Source organism: Ailuropoda melanoleuca, chromosome 5, assembly GCF_002007445.2.
Source record: "Ailuropoda melanoleuca isolate Jingjing chromosome 5, ASM200744v2, whole genome shotgun sequence".
NCBI classification, from domain to species: Eukaryota; Metazoa; Chordata; class Mammalia; order Carnivora; family Ursidae; genus Ailuropoda; species Ailuropoda melanoleuca.
Genome location: NC_048222.1, coordinates 119,058,658 through 119,081,267, shown reverse-complemented (window position 1 = coordinate 119,081,267; position 22,610 = coordinate 119,058,658).

The following is a 22,610-nucleotide window of genomic DNA, read 5'->3' as shown; positions in this document are numbered from 1 at the left end:
CCACCTCTCTTTCAAATCCTTCAGGAGTCCTCCTTTCCTTCAGGATAAAGAACATACTACTTAGCTTGGCATGCAAGACCATGGGAGTTTTCTGGTCTCTATCTTTCTTTCCTTCCTCTTCTCCCATCACTTCCTCTAGAAATCTGCCTTCTAACAATGATGAACTCCTTTGAGTTCCATGTAAACGATCATCTAATTTCTCATCACCAGGCATGAATCTCCTTAGAAAACATTTTCCTGTTCTTATCTGTCTTTATCCTTCAGAATACTGTACGTCCATTAATTCCTCTCAAAATCACTTCGACCTGGTGCATCTGGGTAGCTCAGTTGGTTAGGCTGTTATGTGTCCAACTCTTGATTTCGGCTCAGGTCATGATCTCAGAGTCATGAGATTGAGTCCTGTGTCAGACATGGAGCCTGCTTGGGATTCTGTCTCCCCTCTGACCCTCCCTCCCTGTTCTCTCTCTTTCTAAAAAAAAAAAAAAAAAAAAAAAGATATATATCCCTATATCTCTACAACCTAATCTCTATGACCTCGATCATAATTAACGATTGCTTTTTGTACCCATATAGTGTATTTCTATTGTTAAATATGTCGCAAAGTGTTCTAATTTTTCTATGTAAATCTTTCTCTGCTATTAGACCACCACAAGATGAAAACAAGGAGTATCTTTTTTGACATCTAGTACAGTACATGAGATATAAATGATACTCAACATAGATATCTATGTAGACAAAAATGGGCTTCTTGGGGTGGAGTCTTTTGCCTAAAGAAATGAGGTAAGACAGAAAAGATTTTAAGGATAATATAATTATAATCAGAATATTTAATGTGTTTTAATTTAAGTCTAAACTAAGTTCCAGTAGAGTCCAGAACTTATAAGGAAACTTAACTAAGGATTGTTTAATGACAAAAATCATTTTCTCTATGTGGAAAGTGATGAGAATTTGAATATTTTAATATATGTTGTTTTCCTAAAACTTCAGGGTTAAGACTCCAGTATAGTTGAAGTGAGCAAAGACAGAGGAAAGAAGGTGGAATTTTTTGGTTAGTGTAATCATATTAATCTAAATATGTCCCCAGTAGAATTTTGGGGTCTTATTATTAGCTGGTCTAAGTCATTAAATTACGTATTTATACTCATGGTGGCATCACACATTCCACACACAGATCCACACTGATACAGGTATTTGCAGTAAGAACACCTAATCATACAGTAATGAAAAGCCTTACTTTATGATGGTAGTCAAATCATCATGGATGTGGTTAAACACTAAGGCAGCACTACTAGAAACTATTTTTCAGTTCTTTGTTCGCTTTTATTTTATTCCTATATTAGAAATAAAGTAAAAATTAGAATCAAATATTTTTATCTCAAAATATATAAAATATACCCATTTACAAAGTAAAGGTATATTTTATATTAAAAATAGGATGATTCTTATCTCAAAAGTGCTCTTCTTTGTTGAAGTAAAACAAAAGATCTTTCAAATTTCTTTCTCTAGTCACATTTATGACATCCATTCTAAATCAGTTCAATAAATTAAATTATCAGAGATACATCAAAAGTAATAATGCATTATCCATAAAGAGTTAAGAATTGAACATAGGGAAAATTTGTTTGATAAAGAACATAGATAAGTTGACTTAGAAAAATGTTACTGACTGACCATTAAATAGTGTTAAAGAAATGAGAAGTAAATGTTTTTGGAAATTAAAACAAATCATTTTGCTATTATCATGATTTTTAATCTCCAAATTAGAAATGTCTGTACTGTTATCAATAATGACATGTTACTATTTTGCAATAATGACATGTTACTATTTTGTAATACTAATATTACAAGAAACTTAATTTAAAAAATGTTATCCATGTATCTCTTCATATATATTTTCTTTCACAAATAAGATATACACACCATGGATTTATTTGAAAAAATTTACAAGTGAATTTCTTTCTCAAGTATGTGAGATGAATTATCATTTTTTATATACTATACTTAATGATTTAAAATAAGTGAATGTTTCTACAAAAGTGGTTTCTACCACTTAAAATTCTAATGTTTAAAAAAAAAGTTTCTAGTTTCAAGTATTATTTTTTGAGCTGATTGATTTTGTACTAAAAGATTTTTAAAAGTCAATACCAGGGATGTCTCAGTAACAAGTGACAGCATCATTTTCATGGGATAAAATCACTGAATGTTGAAATCAAAGATAAACATCACTTTAGCACATGAATATAGAATAAGAGGAACTCAGAGGAAAATGGAAGTGTCAATTCAATGAAGGATTGTATACATAGACTCGATCACATTAATCCTGAAGTACATCTTTTAACAGAGAAAGGAATGAAGAGAAAAGTCTTTGTTAAGACTGCTGTGGCAAGTAAAGGATGCAAAAGAAAATATTCACTCAAATCATAGATATGAGATGATTTCAGAAATTATGGAAACAAACTTTCAAGAACATTTTGAAAAGTAATTAAGAAGATTATTAATAATATTGAGATGCTGAAAATATCAAAGACTATTAAGGACTTCAAAGAAAATATAAAATGCATAAACAAGAAGGGACTAGTTATGTAGACATATCCATTTTAGCTCTGTGATCTCAGGGTTGCCTAACTTCTTGGGGTTCAATTTTCTTACTTAAAAAATAGAAATGTTGCTTGTTTTGTAAGTTATTTTGTAGATACAGTATGTTTCTATCTAGGTGGAATTCTAGAAAGGTTGCAATTCTAAACACTTTATTTGGCCCTGAAAAAGTTAAAACCTCTTTTGCCATTTACCTGGAAAGAAATAAAACATACCATGTCAAATATGCTCTATGATATTACCCATAGCTGATGTCATCTTATGACAGTGTACACAAAATAATAAATGCATTCCATGTATTAAAATATCAAAGACAGCACAATATAATAAAATTTGTTATATTATTAAGAGTACCAGAAGATCATAATTGGACTACCAACTGTAGAATTGAGGGCACTTTAATGAAATGATAAATACGATATATAGATAGCATTTAGGAAAAGCTTCAACGGGTGTTATAGTACTATCAAGCTAGCAAGGGGTTTGGGGAGAGTGTAACTACCTCTAGGCCTAAAGGAGCAAAATGAGGGAGAGAATACTGGAACCCAGAGATGAAAGCTGTATGCACAGGGATGTTCAAGATACACTATGGCCTTGGATCCAGCCAACCAATGGTGACCTGGAAGTGATGGAACCCAGGAAATATACACCTTGATCCCACTGTTCTCCTACTCTTACGTCACTCTGATGACTCACATTAGCCAAATGACCTTGAAAGTCTACAGGAATGCCATCTATACATCACAGCCTTCTTAGATCCAAGCCAGGTAGAGAAGGGTAGAAGGTGGATCTGGAGGATTAATCATTTCATGAATATATTAAACATCCATCAAATATTTTTCTTACTAACAAGTAGTTTAACCTTTTTTTTGGAAGGTTTATTTATTTGAGAGAGAGAGAGAATGAGCATTAGCAGGGGGAAGTGGTAGAGGAAGAGGGAGAGAGAAATTCAAGCAGACCCTGTGCTGAGAACAGAGCCCAACGTGGAGCTGAATCCTAGGACACTGAGATCAGACCTAAGCCAAAACCAAGAGTCGGATGGTTAACCAACTCTGCCACCCAGGTGCCCTAAGCAGTTTCAACCTTAACAATATATATCAATGAGGAAAGAATGGCTATTTGAACCAATACATCTGAATTTGATTCTAATTCTTTCTCTATATAACAATTGTTTATGAACTGGGGACAGTAACACGTGGTAATATGTAAGGGTTAAGTAGATTATAAATAAAAAGTATCTATACAAAATTGATCACAAAACAAACATAAAGAGATGTTTTCTTTTATCTTTCTTTTCCCCTATAAATTAGGTTAGTCAGGATACTCAAGTCCATGCATATCTTTTTTTTTTTTTTTTTTTTTTTTTTTTGGGTGAAANTAAGTTCTAAGAACATCACATCCTGAGCAGTTTCACATTCTTTGAAGGCAAGAAAGAATTTGACTAATTTGAAAATTCTGCCATATTCAATATAGTTAAGAAAATCAGAATTAATTTAATGCTCAAGGACTTCTACAAATCATATGTTATAATTGCATTGTAGAACTTATGATGTTTCATATCTTATGCCAAATAATTCTACACAGAGAAATAAAGCAAGCTGATACAATTTAACCATGGCAATTTACTGTCCTCTTGGAATATGTGCTTTTGAAATTTTCACCTACCCTTGATTGAATTTTTTTAAATTAAATTTGTATCTAAAAAGAAACAAATTTTATATTGAATTACTGTTTCAGGAAACATAAGTAAAATCATAACAAATAATTTTTATTGTAAATCTTAATTTGTTGATGATGAAATGGCTATCCTGTGTTTGAGCATGTATTCATTACATTTGAAGAATGGAATGAGACAACATTATACAACTTATGTTACCTTTCATGACAAATATCAAAACATTTTAGTAAGAAACAGCATTTCACATTACAAATTGTAAACNGTAGTTTCAAAATCTCAGACAACAAATTAAAGTCTCTCGAGCCATTTTCATCTGTATGTAAAACAAAACCATGAAAACATAAACAATTATTATCTGTACTTCTTAACGATCCTTATCAGAGTTTCTTGGCCATTCCTTTTGCTGATGTCAACCAAAAGGCTGGACTATAGAAAAACGTGTTTCATTTCTTACTGCAAAATATAGAATTATAGATACAAGTGAGAAATAGATAAATACATAGACACTTTGCTAAAATCCATTTGTTCTTTTTTTTTTTTTTTAAGTAGGCTCCACATCCAGCATGGAGCTTAATGCCAGACTTGAACTCACAACCCTGAAATCAAGACCTAAGCTGAGATCAAGAGCCAGATGCTTAACTGACTGAGACACCCAGGTGCTCTGATCTATTTGCTCTTTATATTTATTTTTATAGTGACCCATACTGTTATTTTAAGTGTATCAAAAAACTTATACTATAAAATGTAACAAATTTCATGTTTTAAATATATTATAGAGCTTATTGTTTTCAAGACAAGGAAAAAGAAACTGCAAGCTGTATTTATACTATGGATTTTTTTCTATCTGAATGGTTCATATACACACTATGCAAAAGATAAAATACTACATAAGAATCTTAAGAAAAATGCAATATAGAATAAGGCATCGATTAGTAATAAAATTTAAGCTTGGTTAATAGTAAGTATTAAAATGTTAATATACCATAATTGTGTAAAATAAAATATTAGTTAAGTCCTGCATGAATTATTCAATATATTGATTTTGCTATAAGTAATTGAGAATAAATATGTCTGGAGATTTAGTTTTTAAAATACTTTTAATATAGTATAGGCAGACATTAAAATCTCCATTTAACCAGATCACATTTTCCAATAACATTTTATACAAAACATTTTTCTTGCTTAATATAAAACTGTAGAAGAAAAAAATCATTGTTTTAAACTACATTGTTTTAATTGGGCAAATAAACTCTATTTAATCCCCTTCTTACATTTTAATAAATTTTTTAAAAAATGCAAGGACTCGTTTCTTACCAATACTTTATAAGAAATGTTCTCTTAAAAATTTGAGACACATAAATAGCCTGCTTTTAAATGGACATTTGATATAAAGTTTCAATGTGTTCATTATAAATATAAACTCTATGATGCATTAGATGTTCTTAAAAATTATCTGCATTGTGTCTTGTACTTCATTTATGACTGTACACTCGCTGGGGTATATTTTAATGTTTTATCTGAGGCAGAATTTCATTTCCTGGAGCAATAATGTGTGTGTGTGTTTTAATAACTTTCTACATATATAGATACTCTGGCAGCTTTCAAAGAAGTATATGACCTTTAACTTCAACAGTCTTGAACAAAGGTCAAAGATAAAAACCCCTTGTTGTACATAAGTGATGAATCACTAAATTCTACACCTGAAACTAGTATTAGACCATATGTTAATTAACTGGAATGTAAATAAAAACTTGAAACTAAACTAAAAAAAATACACATCCTTGTAAATGTTTCCATTTGTCCAGAGCTTTCAAATAATTTAAAAAAACTCTTATATACTTCTGAAATATAACACTGAAAATAAATAGTCCATTTTTTTTAAAGATTTTATTTATTTATTCGACAGAGATAGAGACAGCCAGCGAGAGAGGGAACACAAGCAGGGGGAATAGGAGAGGAAGAAGCAGGCCCATAGCGGAGGAGCCTGATGTGGAGCTCGATCCTATAACGCCGGGATCACGCCCTGAGCTGAAGGCAGACGCTTAACCGCTGTGCCACCCAGGCGCCCCCAATAAATAGTCCATTTTATGCACATGGCCCTGAAATAAGTAGCCTCAACTGGTCATCTTTTCAGGTTACTAAGTTCATAACTTATTTACTGCTGCCCAGTTGCTTACAAAGTAGTAATTAGTTTTTTAACACACTTTGTTTACTTCTTAAAGTGTAGAGATTTGTGAGTAAAAACTGTGCGCGTGAAAGAATGCATACTACTTTACTACATACTTTGATACTAAATAGTTACCAAAGAGAAGCAGTAGTCATCACTCATTTATTTTAAGGGTGGATATTTTGGCAGGGAATAGAATGTAGGCTGATTTGGACCTGATTTAGTGCCAAAGTCTTCTAATACAGATTTGACTACATTTTTTAAAATTTGACACATTACAAATTGTAAACATAAGGTGTGCAGCATGTTATTTTGAGACACTTATACTATAATTGCCATTGAAGCAATATTTATCACATTACAACATTATAGTATTGACTATGTCATGATATTGTATATTAGATCTCTATTGCTCTTTTGTTAGTCATTACAAGTGTGTACCCTTAAATACCATCAATCTCATCCCTCCAACACCAATTCCCTGGTAACCTCAATTTTACTCTTAAAAAAAAAAAGTTTTGACTTTCTTTTAGATTCCACATATAACTGATATCACCCAGTACTTGTCTTTCTTAGTCTGACATCTCGATTAACATAATACACACAAGGTTCACCCATGCTGTTACATTCTCATGGCTGAATAATATTCTGTTGAGTATATAATGCCACATTTTTTTCTACCCATTCATCTATTGATGGGCATTTGAGTTGCTTCCATATCTTGGCTATTGTGAATAATATGATAAATATCAGTGTATATATAGCTCATTAAAATTTTGTTCATTTTCTTCAGTATATACCTAGAAATGGCTAGATCGGATGGTAGATCTATTTTTATTTTTTCAGGAAACTTCATTTGGTTTCCATAGTGTTTGGATTAATTTACATTCCCATCAACAGTACATTCCCTTTTCACCATATCCTTGCCAGAACCTGTTGTCTCTTGTCTTCTTGATGATAGCCATTCTAATAGGGATGAGGTGATATCTCACTGTGAGAAGCAGACTCACCTCTGAGCATGGAGCTTGATGTGGGGCTTGATCCCAGGACCCTGAAATCATGACCTGAGCCAAAGGCAGACACTTAACCAACTGAGCCACCCAGGAGCTCTATTCTGCCCATTTTTTTTATTGTTATGTTAGTCACCATACAGCACATCATAAGTTCTTGACTGAAGTATAATTAACATTCAGTGTTACATGTTCAGGTCTAAAACACAATTAGACAATTCTATGTATTACTCAGTGCTCACCATAATAAGTACAGTCACCATCTGTCACTAAACAACATTATCACAATATTATTGACTATATTCTTTATGATGTACTTTTCAACTTTGTGACTTATTTATTTTATAACTGGACATTTGTACCTCTTATTCCCCTTTATCTATTTCACCCATCCCCTCACCCACGTCCCCTCTGGCAACCACCAGTTTGCTCTGTATGTGTAAGAGTCTGTTTTTTTGTTTGTTTCTTTATTCATTTATTTTTTTTTTCAGATTCCACATATAAGTGAAATCATACAGTGCTTGCCTTTCTTTATCTGACTTATTCCACTTAGCATGATACTCTCTAGGTCTGTTCATGTTGTTGCAAATGGCAAAATGTCGTTCTTTTATGGTTGAGTAATATTTTCTTAAAATATTTTCATACATATACCTATATGTACATATATATCAGATATATATGATTCACACATACGCATGTAGACACAACACATTTACTTTATCCATCCCTTTATTGATGGACACTTAAGTTGCTTCCTTATCTTGGCTATTGTAAATAGTGCCACAATAAACACAGGGCTGCATCTTTTCAAATTAATGTTTTCATTTTCTTTGGGTAAATACTCACCAGTGGAATTACTGGATCATATTGTATTTCTATTTTTAATTTTTTGAGGAACTCCCATACTGTTTTCCACTGTGGCCACACAAAATTGCATTCGCATCAACACTGCATGAGGGTTCCTTTTTCTCCACATCTGCATCAATACTTGCTATTTCTTGTCTTTTTGATTCTTGCCATTCTGGCAGGTTGAAGACGATACCTCCTTGTGGTTTTGATTTGCATTTCCCTGATGGTTAGTGATGTTGAGCATCTTTTCATGTGTCCATTGGCCATCTGTATGTCTTCTTTGAAAAGACAAAAAACAAAAAACTGTCTATTCAGGCCCTCTGCCCAGTTCTTAATTGGATTGTTTGGTTGTGTGTGTTTGTGTGTGTTTGGTTTTGAGTTGCATATATAAGTATATTTTGGATATTCACTTCTCATTGGATATGTCATTTGCAAAAATATCTTCTTCCATTCAGTAGGTTGCCTCTTTGTTTTATTGATGGTTTGTTTGCTGTGTCTTCTGCCCATTTTTAAATCGGATTTGTTATTGTGGTTGTTAAGTTGCATTAGCTTTTTATATATTTTGAATATTCTTTATCTGAAATATGCTTTGTTAAACTTTTTTCCCATTCTGTAGACTGCTGTTTCATTTTGTTGAATGTTTCTTTTGTTGTGCATAAGCTTTTGAGACTGATGTAGTCCCATGTGTTGATTTTTGCTTTTGTGTTTATGCTTTTGGAGTCATGTCCAAAAAATCATTGTCAAGACCAACATCTGTGAGTTTCTACCCTATGTTTTCTTCTAGGAATTTTATGGTATCTGGTCTTATGCTTAAGTCTTTGAAACATTTTGAGTTAATTTTTGTGAATTGTGTGAGATAAGGAGCAAGTTCCATTGTTCTGCATGTACTTCTCCCATTTACTCAGCACCATTTGTTAGCAAGACTACTCTTCCTCCATTGGGCATTCTTGGTTCCCTTGTCAAATAGTTCTTCACAAATGCTGGGATCTAATTCTGGGCTCTCTATTTTGTTCTATTTGTCCATGTGTCTATTTTTGCACCAGTTCCATGCTGTTTTTATTACTATGTCTCTGTAGTGTAGTTTGAAATCAAGAACTGTGATACCCCTGGCCTTGGTCTTTTTTCTCAGGATTGCTTTGGCTATTGCTTTGGGGTCTTTGTGGTTCCACGCGAATTTTAAGATTGTTTCCTCTACTTCTGTGAGGAATGCCTTTGGTATTTTGATAGGGATCATGTTGAATCTGATGACTTTGGGTTGCATGACCATTTTAAACAATATTTATTGTTTGATCCATGAATGTGAAATGTCTTTCCATTTGTTTGTGTCTTCTTCAACCTCTTTCATCAATCTTGTAGTTTTCATTGTACTGATCTTTCACATCCTTGGTTAAATTTATTACTAAGTATTTTACTGTTTTCAATACTTTTGTGAATGGGACAGTTTTATTTCTTTTTCTGATGCTTCATCACTAGTGTAAAGAAATTACACTGATTTCTGTGAGTTGATTTTGTAACTTGCAGCTTTACTGAAATCGCTGGTTAATTCCAACAATTTTTTGACTGACTATTTGGGATTTCCATATATAAGATCATATTGTTTGTAAATAGTGACAATTTTACTTCTTCCTTCCAAAGTTGGATGCCTTTTATTTCTTTGTCTTGACTAAATGTTCTAGCTAGGACTTTCAGAACTACATTGAATAGGAGTAGTGAGAGTGGGCAATCTTGTCTTGTACCTGATCTCAGAAGAAATCCTTTAAATTTTTCTCCATTGATTATAATATTAGCAGTGCATTTATAGTACATGACCTTTATTATGTTGAGGTTTATCTTTCTACATCCAATCTATTAAGGGTTTTTATCATGAAAGGATGTTGGATTTTGTCAAATGCTTTTTCTGCATCTTTTGAGATGATCATGTGATTTTTAATTTTTTTTAAAGATTGTTATTTATTTGACAGAGAAAGAGAGCAAGCACAAGCAGGGGGAGTGGCAGGTTGAGGGAGAGGGAGAAGCAAGCTCTCCACTGAGCAGGGAAGCCAATGTGGGGCTTGATCCCAAGACCCTGAGATCAGGACCTGAGCTGAAGGCAGACACTTAACCTCTGACCACCCAGGCACCCCAATTTTTAATTTTTATCTTTCTTTTTGTTGATGTGATGAGTTACATTTATTGATTTGCATATGTCATAAAACCTTTGTATTCTAGGGAAAAAAATGCCACTTGGTTGTGGTAAATAACCATTTTAATATATTCTTGAATTACACTTCCTAACATTTTGTTGTAATTTTTTGCAACTATATTCATCAGGGATATTGGTCCATAGTTTTCTTTTCATGTGATATCCCTATTTGGCTTTGGTATCAAAGTAATGCTGGCTTCACAGAATGAATCTGGAAGTGTTCCCTCTTTCTTGGTATTTTGGAAGAGTTGAGATGGATTGGTGGTAATTCTTCTATAAAGTTTAGTAGAATTCACCAGTAGAGCTGTCTGGCCTTGGAGTTTTTCTATGTTGACAGTTCTTTTGATTAGTGGTTCAATTTTGTGACTCATTATTGGTCTGTTCAGATTTTCTAGTTCTTCTTGCTTCATTCATGGTAGGTTGTGTGCTTCTAGAAATATATCCTTTTTTTCTAGACTATGTAATTTGTTGGCATCTAATTGTTCATAGTAATCTCATAATTATCTGTATTTCTGTAATGTCAGCGCATGTCTCCTCTTTCATTCCTAATTTTATTAATTTAAGCCTTCTACTTTTTCTTAGTCTAGCTAATGGTTTGCCAATTTTGTTTATCTTTCCAAGGAACTAGCTTTTGGTTTTAGTGTGACTACTATCTTAATTAAGAGATATACACTTTGTAAATTGCATTATTATTTTAAAGAATAAGTATCATGAGTATAATATATGCAACATAATTAATAATCGTTTAGTTGGCACTTAGTACTATTCCAAGTGGATCTTGTTTTACAGTTTATGGGTAAAAGATGAATAATGCATAATAGATTCAGTTTGACAGCAGGTGGAATTAGATACCATGGAAGCAGGATGTTTAGTAAAGAATTATTGAAGGTATAATCAAAACGCACCCAGAACATTGATATGGAAATGACTTTAAGAGATATTTCAGAAATAAAGAAACAATATAATTAAGTGGATAGAAATTAGTGATAAATTTCCTGAAGTCTGGGATGGGTAATATGGTATTAGATTTACTTTTATCCAAAAGAAGAATAAAAGAGGAACGGCAAGTTTTTAAGGATGACAGAGAAGGGATGATACACTGCATTAGTTTTATAGCTATTGAGGTTATGTTGTTTATAGGACATGTATGAGTTAATCTTCAGAAAGATTTAGATACACAGGGAAATAGATTGCTGTATAGAGTAATATTACTACTTAAAAGGAATCATGGAAGTTAGTAAAATTGAGATTTTTTTAAATATCAACAAATACTCATTCTCTATATGAATATGTTTTAGACTAAGCCTAACTATAGATGATTAATTTAATACCAGCCTTCCACCAGACCATCAATAGCAAAATATCAGCGTAAAGTGCAAGTAAATATTCATAACTTTGGTTTAGAATCCTATTGTCTTAAATTTGAATAAAAAGAGGAGGATGTGCAGCGAGGGTAAATTATTTGTAATAATATGTAGTAATAAGCAACTTTACGATAGCCTATGATGACAGCTAACACTTATATAGCACTTTGTGTGTACAGGAACTGTTCAAAGGTATAAATTGTTCCAAGTTCTTTGCATAAATTAGTTTGTATGTTCCTCAGAATATGCTTATGAATTTCCATTTTATTCAGGAGACATTTAGACAAAAAGATGTTTTAAGTGACTTCCAGCTGTAGTGATCAAGGGCAAGCCACCCAAGATGGGTCACTTTGGCGTGAAGATTATTTTGAGTTAAAAACTATCAAAACCCAGCAGATTCAGGAAAAGCTTCTCACTTCCTCTTCAACTACCTGAAAAGAATTTAGATAGAGGAACTGCTCTCGGAAGAGAGCCATCACCATAGATAACTACATTATAATATGAATTAGGTATAGTAGACAGGGAGGAACCTACTAAGGCCTGTTCGGAACAAAGTCTTCTCATTGTTTCTGAGTGGCTCAGCAAATATTTGTTTACCAAACATTTTTCTCTTTTTCATTTTTCCATGAATTGAATTCCTTTCCTTTGAAGTCCCAGACTCCTATCCCCCTCTCCTTAGTTCAAAATGACATATACACCTCATTTTGCTTGACTGTCTTTGGAATTCCCATGTTTGTGTGGATTCCTGTACCTACAAAATTAAATTTGACTTTTTCCTGTTAATCTTTCTCATATCAGCTTGATTCTTAGTGCAGTTAGAAGGACCTTGAAGGGCAGAGGAAATCCTTCTTCCTCACACAACCCAATTAATAGAATTTATCAAGCTATAAGATGTGTTATCTTGATAGGATGTTTAAAAATATAATCATTAGTTTTCTTTTCTGTGCACAAAATACTCAGTAATTCTTGATTTCTAGTTAATACCTCTGAAACTTAATCTTTGTTCAAAATAATGTACTAGTTAATTTTTTTTTTTCGGTAACATGCAATATCTCACATGCAGCAACTTAAGATCAACACAAAGTAGGTTTTAATCAACTAAAGAATATTAAAACCTGATTTAAAAGTGGCAACTTGGGATGCCTGGGTGGCTCAGTTGGTTAAGCGTCTGCCTTTGGCTCAGGTCATGATCCCAGGGTCCTGGGATCAAGTTCCATGTTGGGCTCCTTGCTCAGCAGGGAGCCTGCTTCTCCCTCTGCCTGCAGCTCCCCCTGCTTGTGCTCCCTCTCTCTCTGACAAATAAATAAATAAAATCTTTAAAAAAATTAAAAAAATAAAACTGGCAACTCTATTTCCTCATATTTTGAGATAATTTTTCATAATATTTACAATGACTATATATTTTATTTTAAAATATGTAAGTAGAACAGTGCTAATATAAAAATAGTAACAGAACACCTTATATACCTTAAAAAATCTTATAAATGATGTGACTATTAGAAAATATATCCAATTGTCTTTGTCCTTTTAAAAATTTTGAAGACGCTAGTGAAATCTGAAAAGAGTTACATTGATTTCAGTTAACAAGAGAGGATTAATCTTTGTACTAATTATTCCTTGTAAAAATCATATTCTTTTCAATACAGTTCCAGGTCCCTATGGGTAAAATCTGCGCAGCAATCCCTCAAATAATTGAAATCAATAGAGTATTTTTCATCCTATCTGTGTTACAACACATCCCACCAAGAATACAAAAAACATCCCTACTAAAAAAAAAAAAAAAGTATAAATTACTTGAAGTTATTAATATCTCATTAAATTCATGTTTTGTAAATGCATCTGACTTTTAAAAAATTGAGTCATGTTTCTTAAAGAGATATTTGCGGCTTAGTCATCAATACTCAGGGAAGATTATAGTTTTTACAGTGCCCACACTAAAATATGTAATGCTACAATCCAATTAAAAACCAGAAGAACTGGGTGCCTGGGTGGCTCAGTTGGCTAAGTGTCTGCCATCCCTCAGGTCATGATTTCAGGTTTCTGGGATTGAGTCCCACCACAGGCTCCCTGCTCAGGGGGGTCTGCTTCTCCCTCTGCCTCTGCCCTTGCTCATGCTTTTTCCGTCTCTCTCTATCTCAAATAAATAAATAAAATCTTTAAAACAAAACAAAACAACTCATAGATACGGAAAGTAAAACAGAACTTACCAAGGGCTTAGAGGAGATATACCAGTTATTTAATGGGTACAAAGTTTCTGTTTGAGATGATGAAAAAGTTCTGGAAATGGATAGTGGTAATAGTTGTTAAACATGGCAAATATACTTTTGTCACTGAATTGTATGATTAAAAATATCTAAAATAATAAATTTTATTCTATATGTAATTTACCTACTGAAATGCAAAACAAACAAAAAAACAAAAGCAAAACAAACTTTACTAGACTTGTCTCCAGAGTATCCTACAAACCAATAAACCTTACAGTCATTCATTTCTTTTCCTGTTAACTTCACATTCTACATCCAACTGATCTTGGCCCTCAAAAGTGTTGGGGGTATCATTTAACTTAATCATCCATTCTCTAGTTCATTGTTTATAACATTGCCTGTCATCTTTTCTTTAATATCCATGACCCGGTGGAGAAGCTAAGGACAGACAAAGAAGGCTGTGACTTTGACCTTCTGGTTCTATATCCTTTATGTGTAGGAGTGGCTCCAGATGCGCTCTCTCCTGTGGAAATTCTAAGGAAGTTTTCAAGTTCTCTGAGTAATTACCCTAGGCCTTTGCTCCACAACATTTCTTTTTAACCTGTGTTTACTATCCTAAAACAGCCTCACTGCCCTTCATATGTAAAAAACTTGACGAATATTTCATTTTTAATGTGAACTTATATTTAAAGGGAGTCCGTGAACCCCACTATAAACAAAATTTTTTGACAAAAAGCTTGAGAGAGGGGAGGGGCAGATGTGCAGAAGTGGGAGTGGGAGAGAACTTTTCCAGTGGAGTTAACCACTCACAATCAAGAGCATTTACAGGAATCACAAGTCCACAGGTAAATGCCTGCCTCAACTCCATGTCATTATGCCATCTAAAACTCAGCAGAAACAAGCTGGGAGGCTTTCGTGATTTTTTTTTTTTTTTCACAAGAACTAAACTGGCAGTCTTTAAAAAGTAGGAATGAAACTTCGGAGGGCTCTATAGCAATGGTATATGGCTCTGTGTGGCTCTATAGCAATGGCAAAAGACCTAGCAAGAGGGGGAGAATTGTAAACAAGGGGGGATTACAAGGGTTTCTACAGGGTAGTTAAACTGACTTCCTTGCTAAAATACCTCCTGGGTCTGAACATCAGTCAAGAAAAGAAAAAAAAAAATATTTTGGTGAAAGAAAACTGTGTTTAAAACTGAAAACAATGTTTGATGTTATTCTAATTCCCATTTTTATTGTTTTCTAACATTTCCTTTTAAAAAACAAATAACATTGGAACATTTTACTCTTTTTAATAAAAAAAAGTATAGGGGCTTTTTTATTAGCAAAATAAACCATTTCATGGCGTGAATCATAGGGTAATAATTCACGCCTTGTGCATTAAATGGAGCTCAGTACAGACTTATATCTAACAATGCAAAGGGTATGAATTATTACGTCATAATTCACATCCTGTTGTGTTGTGTTTCTTAAATCTAATCTCTTTGTAAAAAAAAAAAGTGCAGCACTTTACACTCATCTGTCTCATTCTTAAATTTGGATTTGGATATATCGCTTTGGAGGACTGTACAAAAATGCAAGTCTGCAAGTCAAACTACACTTCAGTGCTGTGGAGTATGATATGCTTTTTTGGTTTTACATTGAAATATTTTACTGGCTAATTTAAATCAATATATAATTTAAATCAATATATATAACTATACCAATAAAGAAACTCAACAAACATTTGAATAGGTTTTACACATTCATTGTACAAGCAGATTTGTTTATTAGGTGACCTTGATTATTGTCCTTAACGTTAAGTATATCTATTTGCAACTTATTTTCACAAATTGAGGCAAGGGTTTTAAATTAATTATTTGAATGTAATTTGGTAGTAACATCTCTTTCACATTTAGGGATCCATCTTGGAAGTACTTCAAAAATGTCCTTTACTTGTTAACTCTGAATTAGAAGTACAACTGTTTTGGTAATTCTGCCGAATTTGTTAATGATAAATATTTTCTTTAAAATTAAATTAAAAAGTGAAGATTAATTTTGATACAGAAATTCTTATTCATATGTGTCCATGTTTGGCTTAGACAGAAATGTGTGATGCCAACATTAAGGGCTGCTGGGTGTTTTTCCTTATTAGCTTCAGAGTTTTACATAAAGATGTAGAACCAGACATCATTTGGCACAGTTTTGTTTGTTTAAAAAACAAACAATCCCAGAAAAATTAAGCTAAATAAATTTGGTAATAGAGGGTTTCAATAATTCAAATTTTCAATTGTAGATTTTGTGATATCTGCTGTATGATTCTCAAATTTTTTTTCATTTATATACTTAATATTGAAAGAGCCAGTATTTATCTTTTGGTTAAGATTTGATATATATATATATATCATATACATACACATAACTATCTATCATCTATCTATCTATCTATCATCTATCTATCTATATATCTATCTATCATCTATCATCTATCTATCTATCATCTATGTTTTCCATTAGCTACATTTTATTTAAATTTAAACTTTAATTTTAGTTTTAAAAAATTAAAAATTTAGTTCCTCAGCCACACTAGCCACATTTTAAATGCTCAATATTCACACGTTTAGTGACTGCCTTTTTAAACAATTCAGATATTTTCATCATTGAAGAAATTTTCTGTTAGACTGTGCTCTCCCTTTCTCTCTATATATATGTAATATATATTATATTTATGATTTAAAACATAAAACATGTCTTTTAAAGTGCATGGTTCTACTTACTATCCAAATTGAGTAGACAATGAGAAATCCCTAGGAACTCTAGACTAAAAAAAAATTCTAGCTCTCTTGAAGGCATTTTAAAAAATTCATTAATTTATCTCAGTGTGTTGCTCTTATTTTATTTATGTATTTGTTTGTTGGTTTGCTTGTTTTTAAACATTACTTTTCACCCCAGCACACTTTTAACAGTTTTGGCTATGGAATTACGCTATTTACTTTAAGAAAATATGCACTCAGTACACAACCAAACCTTATAACTAAAGGAAGTGGGAAAAGAACAGCAAGCAAATAAAGCCTAAAACCAGCAGAAGGCAAACAAATAAGATTAGAGCAGAAATGATATAGAAATAAAATAGAACAGATTAAAGATAGTAGGACCTAGCTCTTTGAAAGAAATTAACAAAATTGAGAAATCCCTTGCCAGACTTATCAAAAATAAAAAAGAAAGGACCCAAATAAGTAAAATCACAAATGAAAGAGGAGAGATTGCAACTAACACTGTAGAAATACAATTATAAGAGAACATTATGAACAACTAAATGCCAACAAATTGGACAATCTGGAAGAAATGGATAAATTCCTAGAAACATATAAACTACCAAAACTGAAACAGTAAGAAATAGAAAATTGAACAGACCCATAACCAGCAAATAAATTGAATCAGTAATCAAAAATCTCCCAACAAACAAGAGTCCAGAGCCAGATGGATCCCAAGGGGAATTCTACCAATCATTTAAAGAAGAATTAATACCCATTTTTCTGAAGCTGTTCCAAAACATTGAAATGGAAGGAAAACTTCCAAACTCATTCTATGAGGCCAGCATTACTTTGATTCGAAAACCAGACAAAAATCCCACTAAAAATCTCTGAGGGATATGGATGCAAAAATTCTCAACAAGATACTAGCTAAAAGAATCCAACAATACATTAAAAGGATTAGTCACCATCAAGTGGGATTTATTTCTGGGCTGTAGGGGTGGTTCAATATCTTCAAATCAGGGGCACCTGGGTGGCTCAGTTGGTTAAGCATCTGCCTTTGGCTCACATCATGATCTCAGGGTCCTGTGATTGAGCCCTGTGTCTGGCTCCCTGCTCAGCGGGGAGTCTGCTTCTCCCTCTGTCCCTCCTCTGGCTTGTGTTCTCTCTCTGTGTGGCTTTCTATCTCTGTCTCTGTCTCCCTCAAATAAATACATAAAATCTTGAGAAAAACATCTGCAAATCATTCAGTGTGATACACCACATTAATAAAAGAAAGGATAAGAACCATATAATCCTCTCAATACATGCAGAAAAAGCATTTTACAAAATATAGCATTTGTTTCTTGATAAAAACCCTCAATAAAGTAGGGATAGAGGGAACATACCTCAACATCATAAAGGCCATATATGAAAGACCCACAGATAATATCATCCTCAATGGGGAAAAACTGAGAGCTTTTTCCCGAAGGTCAGGAACATCACAGAAATGTCCATTTCACCACTGTTGTTCAATATAGTGCTGGAAGTCCTAGTCTCAGCAATCAGACAACAAAAGAAATAAAAGGCATCCAAATTGGCAAGGAAGAAGTAAAACTTACACTCTGCAGATAATATGATACTTTATGTAGAAAAACTGAAAGAATCCACCAAAAAGTTGCTAGAACTGATATATGAATTCAGCAAAGTTGCAGATTATAAAATCAACATACAGAAATCTGTTGAATTTCTATACACCAATAATGAAGCAGCTGATAGAGAAATCAAGGAATCAATCCCATTTACAATTTCACCAAAAACCATAAGATACCTAACCTAAGAGATAAGAAGAAACCTAACCAAAGAGATAAAAGATCTATACTCTGAAACCTGTAGAACACTGATGAAAGAAATTGAAGATGACACAAAGAAATAGATAACCTGCCATGCTCATGGACTGGAAGAACAAATATTGTTAAAATGTCTATACTACCCAAAGCAATCTCCACATTTAATATAGTCCCTATCAAAATAAAACCAGTCATTTTTCACAGAGCTAGAACAAAAAATCCTAAAATTTGGAGCCACAAAAGACTTCAAATAGTCAAAGCAATGTTACAAAAGAAAACTAAAGCAGGAAACATCCCAATTCCAGACTTCAAGCTATATTACAAAGTTTTAATTATCAAGACAGTATGGTATCAGCACAGAAACAGATAATTAGACCAATGGAACAGAACAGAGAACCCAAAAATGGACCCACAACTATATGGTCAACTAATCTTTGACAATGCGGTAAAGAATATCCAATGGAAAAAAAGTTCCTTCAACAAATGATGTTGGGAAAATTGGACAGCCCCATGCCAAAGAATGAAACTGGACCACTTTATTAACAATATACAAAAATAAATTTAAAATGGATGAAAGACCTATGTGAGACAGGAAGCCATCAGAATCCTAGGGGAGAACACAGGCAGCAACCTCTTTGACCTTGGCCATAGCAACTTCTTCCTAGACACATCTCTAGAGGCAAGGGAAACCAAAGGAAAAAATGAACTACCAGGACTTCAACAAGATGAAAAGGTTCTGCACAGAGAAGGAAACAATCAGCAAAACTAAAAGTCAATGGAGAAGATATTTGCAAATTATTGATAAAGGGCTGGTATACAAAATCTATAAAGAACTTATCAAACTCAATACCCCCAAAATAAAGAATCCAATTACAAAATGGGCAGAACACATAAACACATTTCTTCAAAGAAGACATCCAAATGTCCAACAGACACGTGAAAAGATCCTCAACATCACTCATCATCAGGGAAATACAAATCAAAACCACAATGAGATATCACCTCACACCTGTCAAAGTGGCTAAAATCAACAACTCAGGAAACAACAGATATTGGTGAGGATGAGGAGAAAGGGAACACTCTTACACTATTGGTGGGAATGCAAACTGGTGCATCCACTCTGGAAAACAGCACGGAGTGTTCTCCAAAAGTTAGAAATAGAACTAACCAAGACCCAGCAGTTACACTACTCGGCATGTACCCAAAGGATAGGAAAATACAGATTTGAAGGGATACATGTACCCCAATGTCTATAGCAGCATTATCAACAACAGCCAAATTATGGAAAGAGCCCAAATGTCCATTGACTGATGAATGGATAAAGAAGATCTAGTATACACCCCCCCACACACACACACCACACACACCACACACACCCTATGGAATATTATTCAGTCATCAAAAAATGAAATCTTGCCTTTTGCAATGACACGGATGGAACTAGAGTGTGTTATGCTGTGCGAAATAAGTCAGTCAGAGAAAGACAAATACCATATGATTTCACTCATTTGTGGAATTTAAGAAACAAAATAGATGAATGTAGAGGAAGGTAAAGGAAAATAAGATAAAAACAGAGGGAGGCAAACCATAAGAGATTCAACTGTAGAGAATAAACAGGGTTGCTGGAGAGGTGGGGGGTGGGCTAAAAGGGTGATGGGCATTAAGGAAGACATGTGTTGTTATGAGCACTGGATGTTATATGTAAGCAATGAAGCAGTAAATTCGATCCCAATACTACGCTAAAGGTTAACTAATTTGAATTTAAATAGAATCTTGAAAGAAAAAAAAAAGAAAATATGCATTCAACATTGCTTTGAGAAAGATTTAAAAAAGTAAAAGTGGATCCCAGATTCCTCTTTGTTTTCACACATTTGATGGATAATATCTCCCGTGATTTATGTCAGATGTAATCATTTTTCTTTCTCTATGTTGTCTAAGATATTTTCGTGTAATTATTATATAGATTTGTTTATTGATTTATGAATACCTATTATAGTTTTGACTCTGCTACTTAAGTAGACTATAATGTAATTGGATTTGACTGCAGTTGTTTTTATAATTAATTTTCATGTTTGTTTGCTGAATGTATTAAGTACACCTTTGAGCAGCTTGCCATATGCAATTAATTGTAGAAGATTTGACCTGGTATGCTATTTTTCCTTTAATTAAAACTCCAACTCATTGCTGTGATGAAGATTGGCACAGTGGAAAAGGCAAATTTAAAAAAAAAAGAGTGTAAATTAACTAGCTTCAAGGAAGTGTACACACTGTGGGAAGAAGTGAAAAAAGCTTAATGTCATCTAATATTTATCTTGTGCTCTAGCTTATGCATATTATCATGACATGTTATTCATTCAAACACTCATCCCTTAGTCATTTATTTAGCACCTACTACATATAAGTTACCATGTTAGATGAATGTAAAGCTAGAAAATCAAGACGCAATGAGAAAATCAAAGTAGTGCAGTCATTAAAGACTCTTTAGAGCATTTTCAAGTAGATTAAGTTTTGCTGAACTAAAGCAAAATTAAATAAAGGCAAACTTTTGAAAGCATGGTCAGTGACTATGCACTGCTCTCCAATTGTTGGTTCCTGCTACACGATGACGGTCTTGGTACGTGCCCAAGCCTGGTTGTAGGCAATGGAAGAGCAGCAAGAAGGTAATTGTTGTAGAATTGGGGAATGTATAAACAAGTAAGAAACACAAAGCATTTGCTATGCTGCCAGAAAATACATACACATTATCTCATTTGATTTTTCCTTACTCCTTCATGGTTAACTCACACCCCTAGATTCTCATTCTCTTACTGTGTATTACTTTGATGTTCAGACTTTAACTTATATCTGCTTCTTCCCTGAACAGAGATTTTCCTGTATGTCTAAAAGTGGAGGATGCACAGGATAGTTGACTGAAGTCTCAGTGGCCCCCTCAGGCACTCTTCCTTACTTCACTAGTGAGGGGGCATTTAATGGACAATATTTCCTGCTGCCACAGTCCCATGCTTATTCTCGCTAACTGAACCATCTGTGGACAAAATATCCAGTGATTTCTTTTTTCACTCATTGAGCTCTGTAACTCCAAAGACCTCATCTATTACAGCTCCAAACTCCCAAGAATTTTAATCACTAAACTTATTCTATTTCTAAAGTTACAAATTCTGCCTTTATCCTTCCTTCTATCTCTTTCAGCAGTATTCACTGAATAAGTTAATAATGAAAATGTCAAGATTAGACTCATTCTCCATGAGCCTAAAAGTATGTATGAAAGGACATACTTATGTTATCTTTTAAAAAAAACACCTATTTTTACAAAAAAGAAATTAATCAAGCTTTGGCAGTTTATCTTTCAAGTGTTTCACATGTGGGGAAAACGTGAAGAGTGAGCAAAACTAATACTATTCATGTTAAGAAATTCACATAAGGCTCTGTTTTATGAAAGTACATCCTATACAATGAAAGGGATTTATCAAATTATAGCTAGATGTGTCTTAAATAACCTATGTAGTTAGAGTTTTCATAGAAATAAATTCACAAACATGGGATCGTCATTTGTTGCATACCATGGTTTTTAATTTTGCTTTGAAAGACATCAGATACACAGTTAATATTCTGAAAGAAGTACCAGATTCTAATTAACTTGGTTAGCAGATGCTTTATAACTTCCATAAAGCAGATGCTTTATAAGAATATCCTATAAGCTTATATAGGATATGGAAATTTACTGCTTATATAGGATATGGAAATATACATGCATTTGCTTATTTCTTCTGAGAGCAATTCTATGATGTGGGTAGTAGTATACCCATTGAAAGATGGAGGCGCAGAGAGACTCAGTGACTTACCCAGGGTCATACTACTTAGAGTGGAGTTATATTCAAATGCAAGCCAGCTCCATTTTAGGGCCTCATCTCTCTCAGAAGTACTCACTGAGTATGTGATCAGAGTTCTAAGCATGGAAGTGATAAAAGAACAGCTTATTTCCTTTCTTTTTTTTTTTTAGA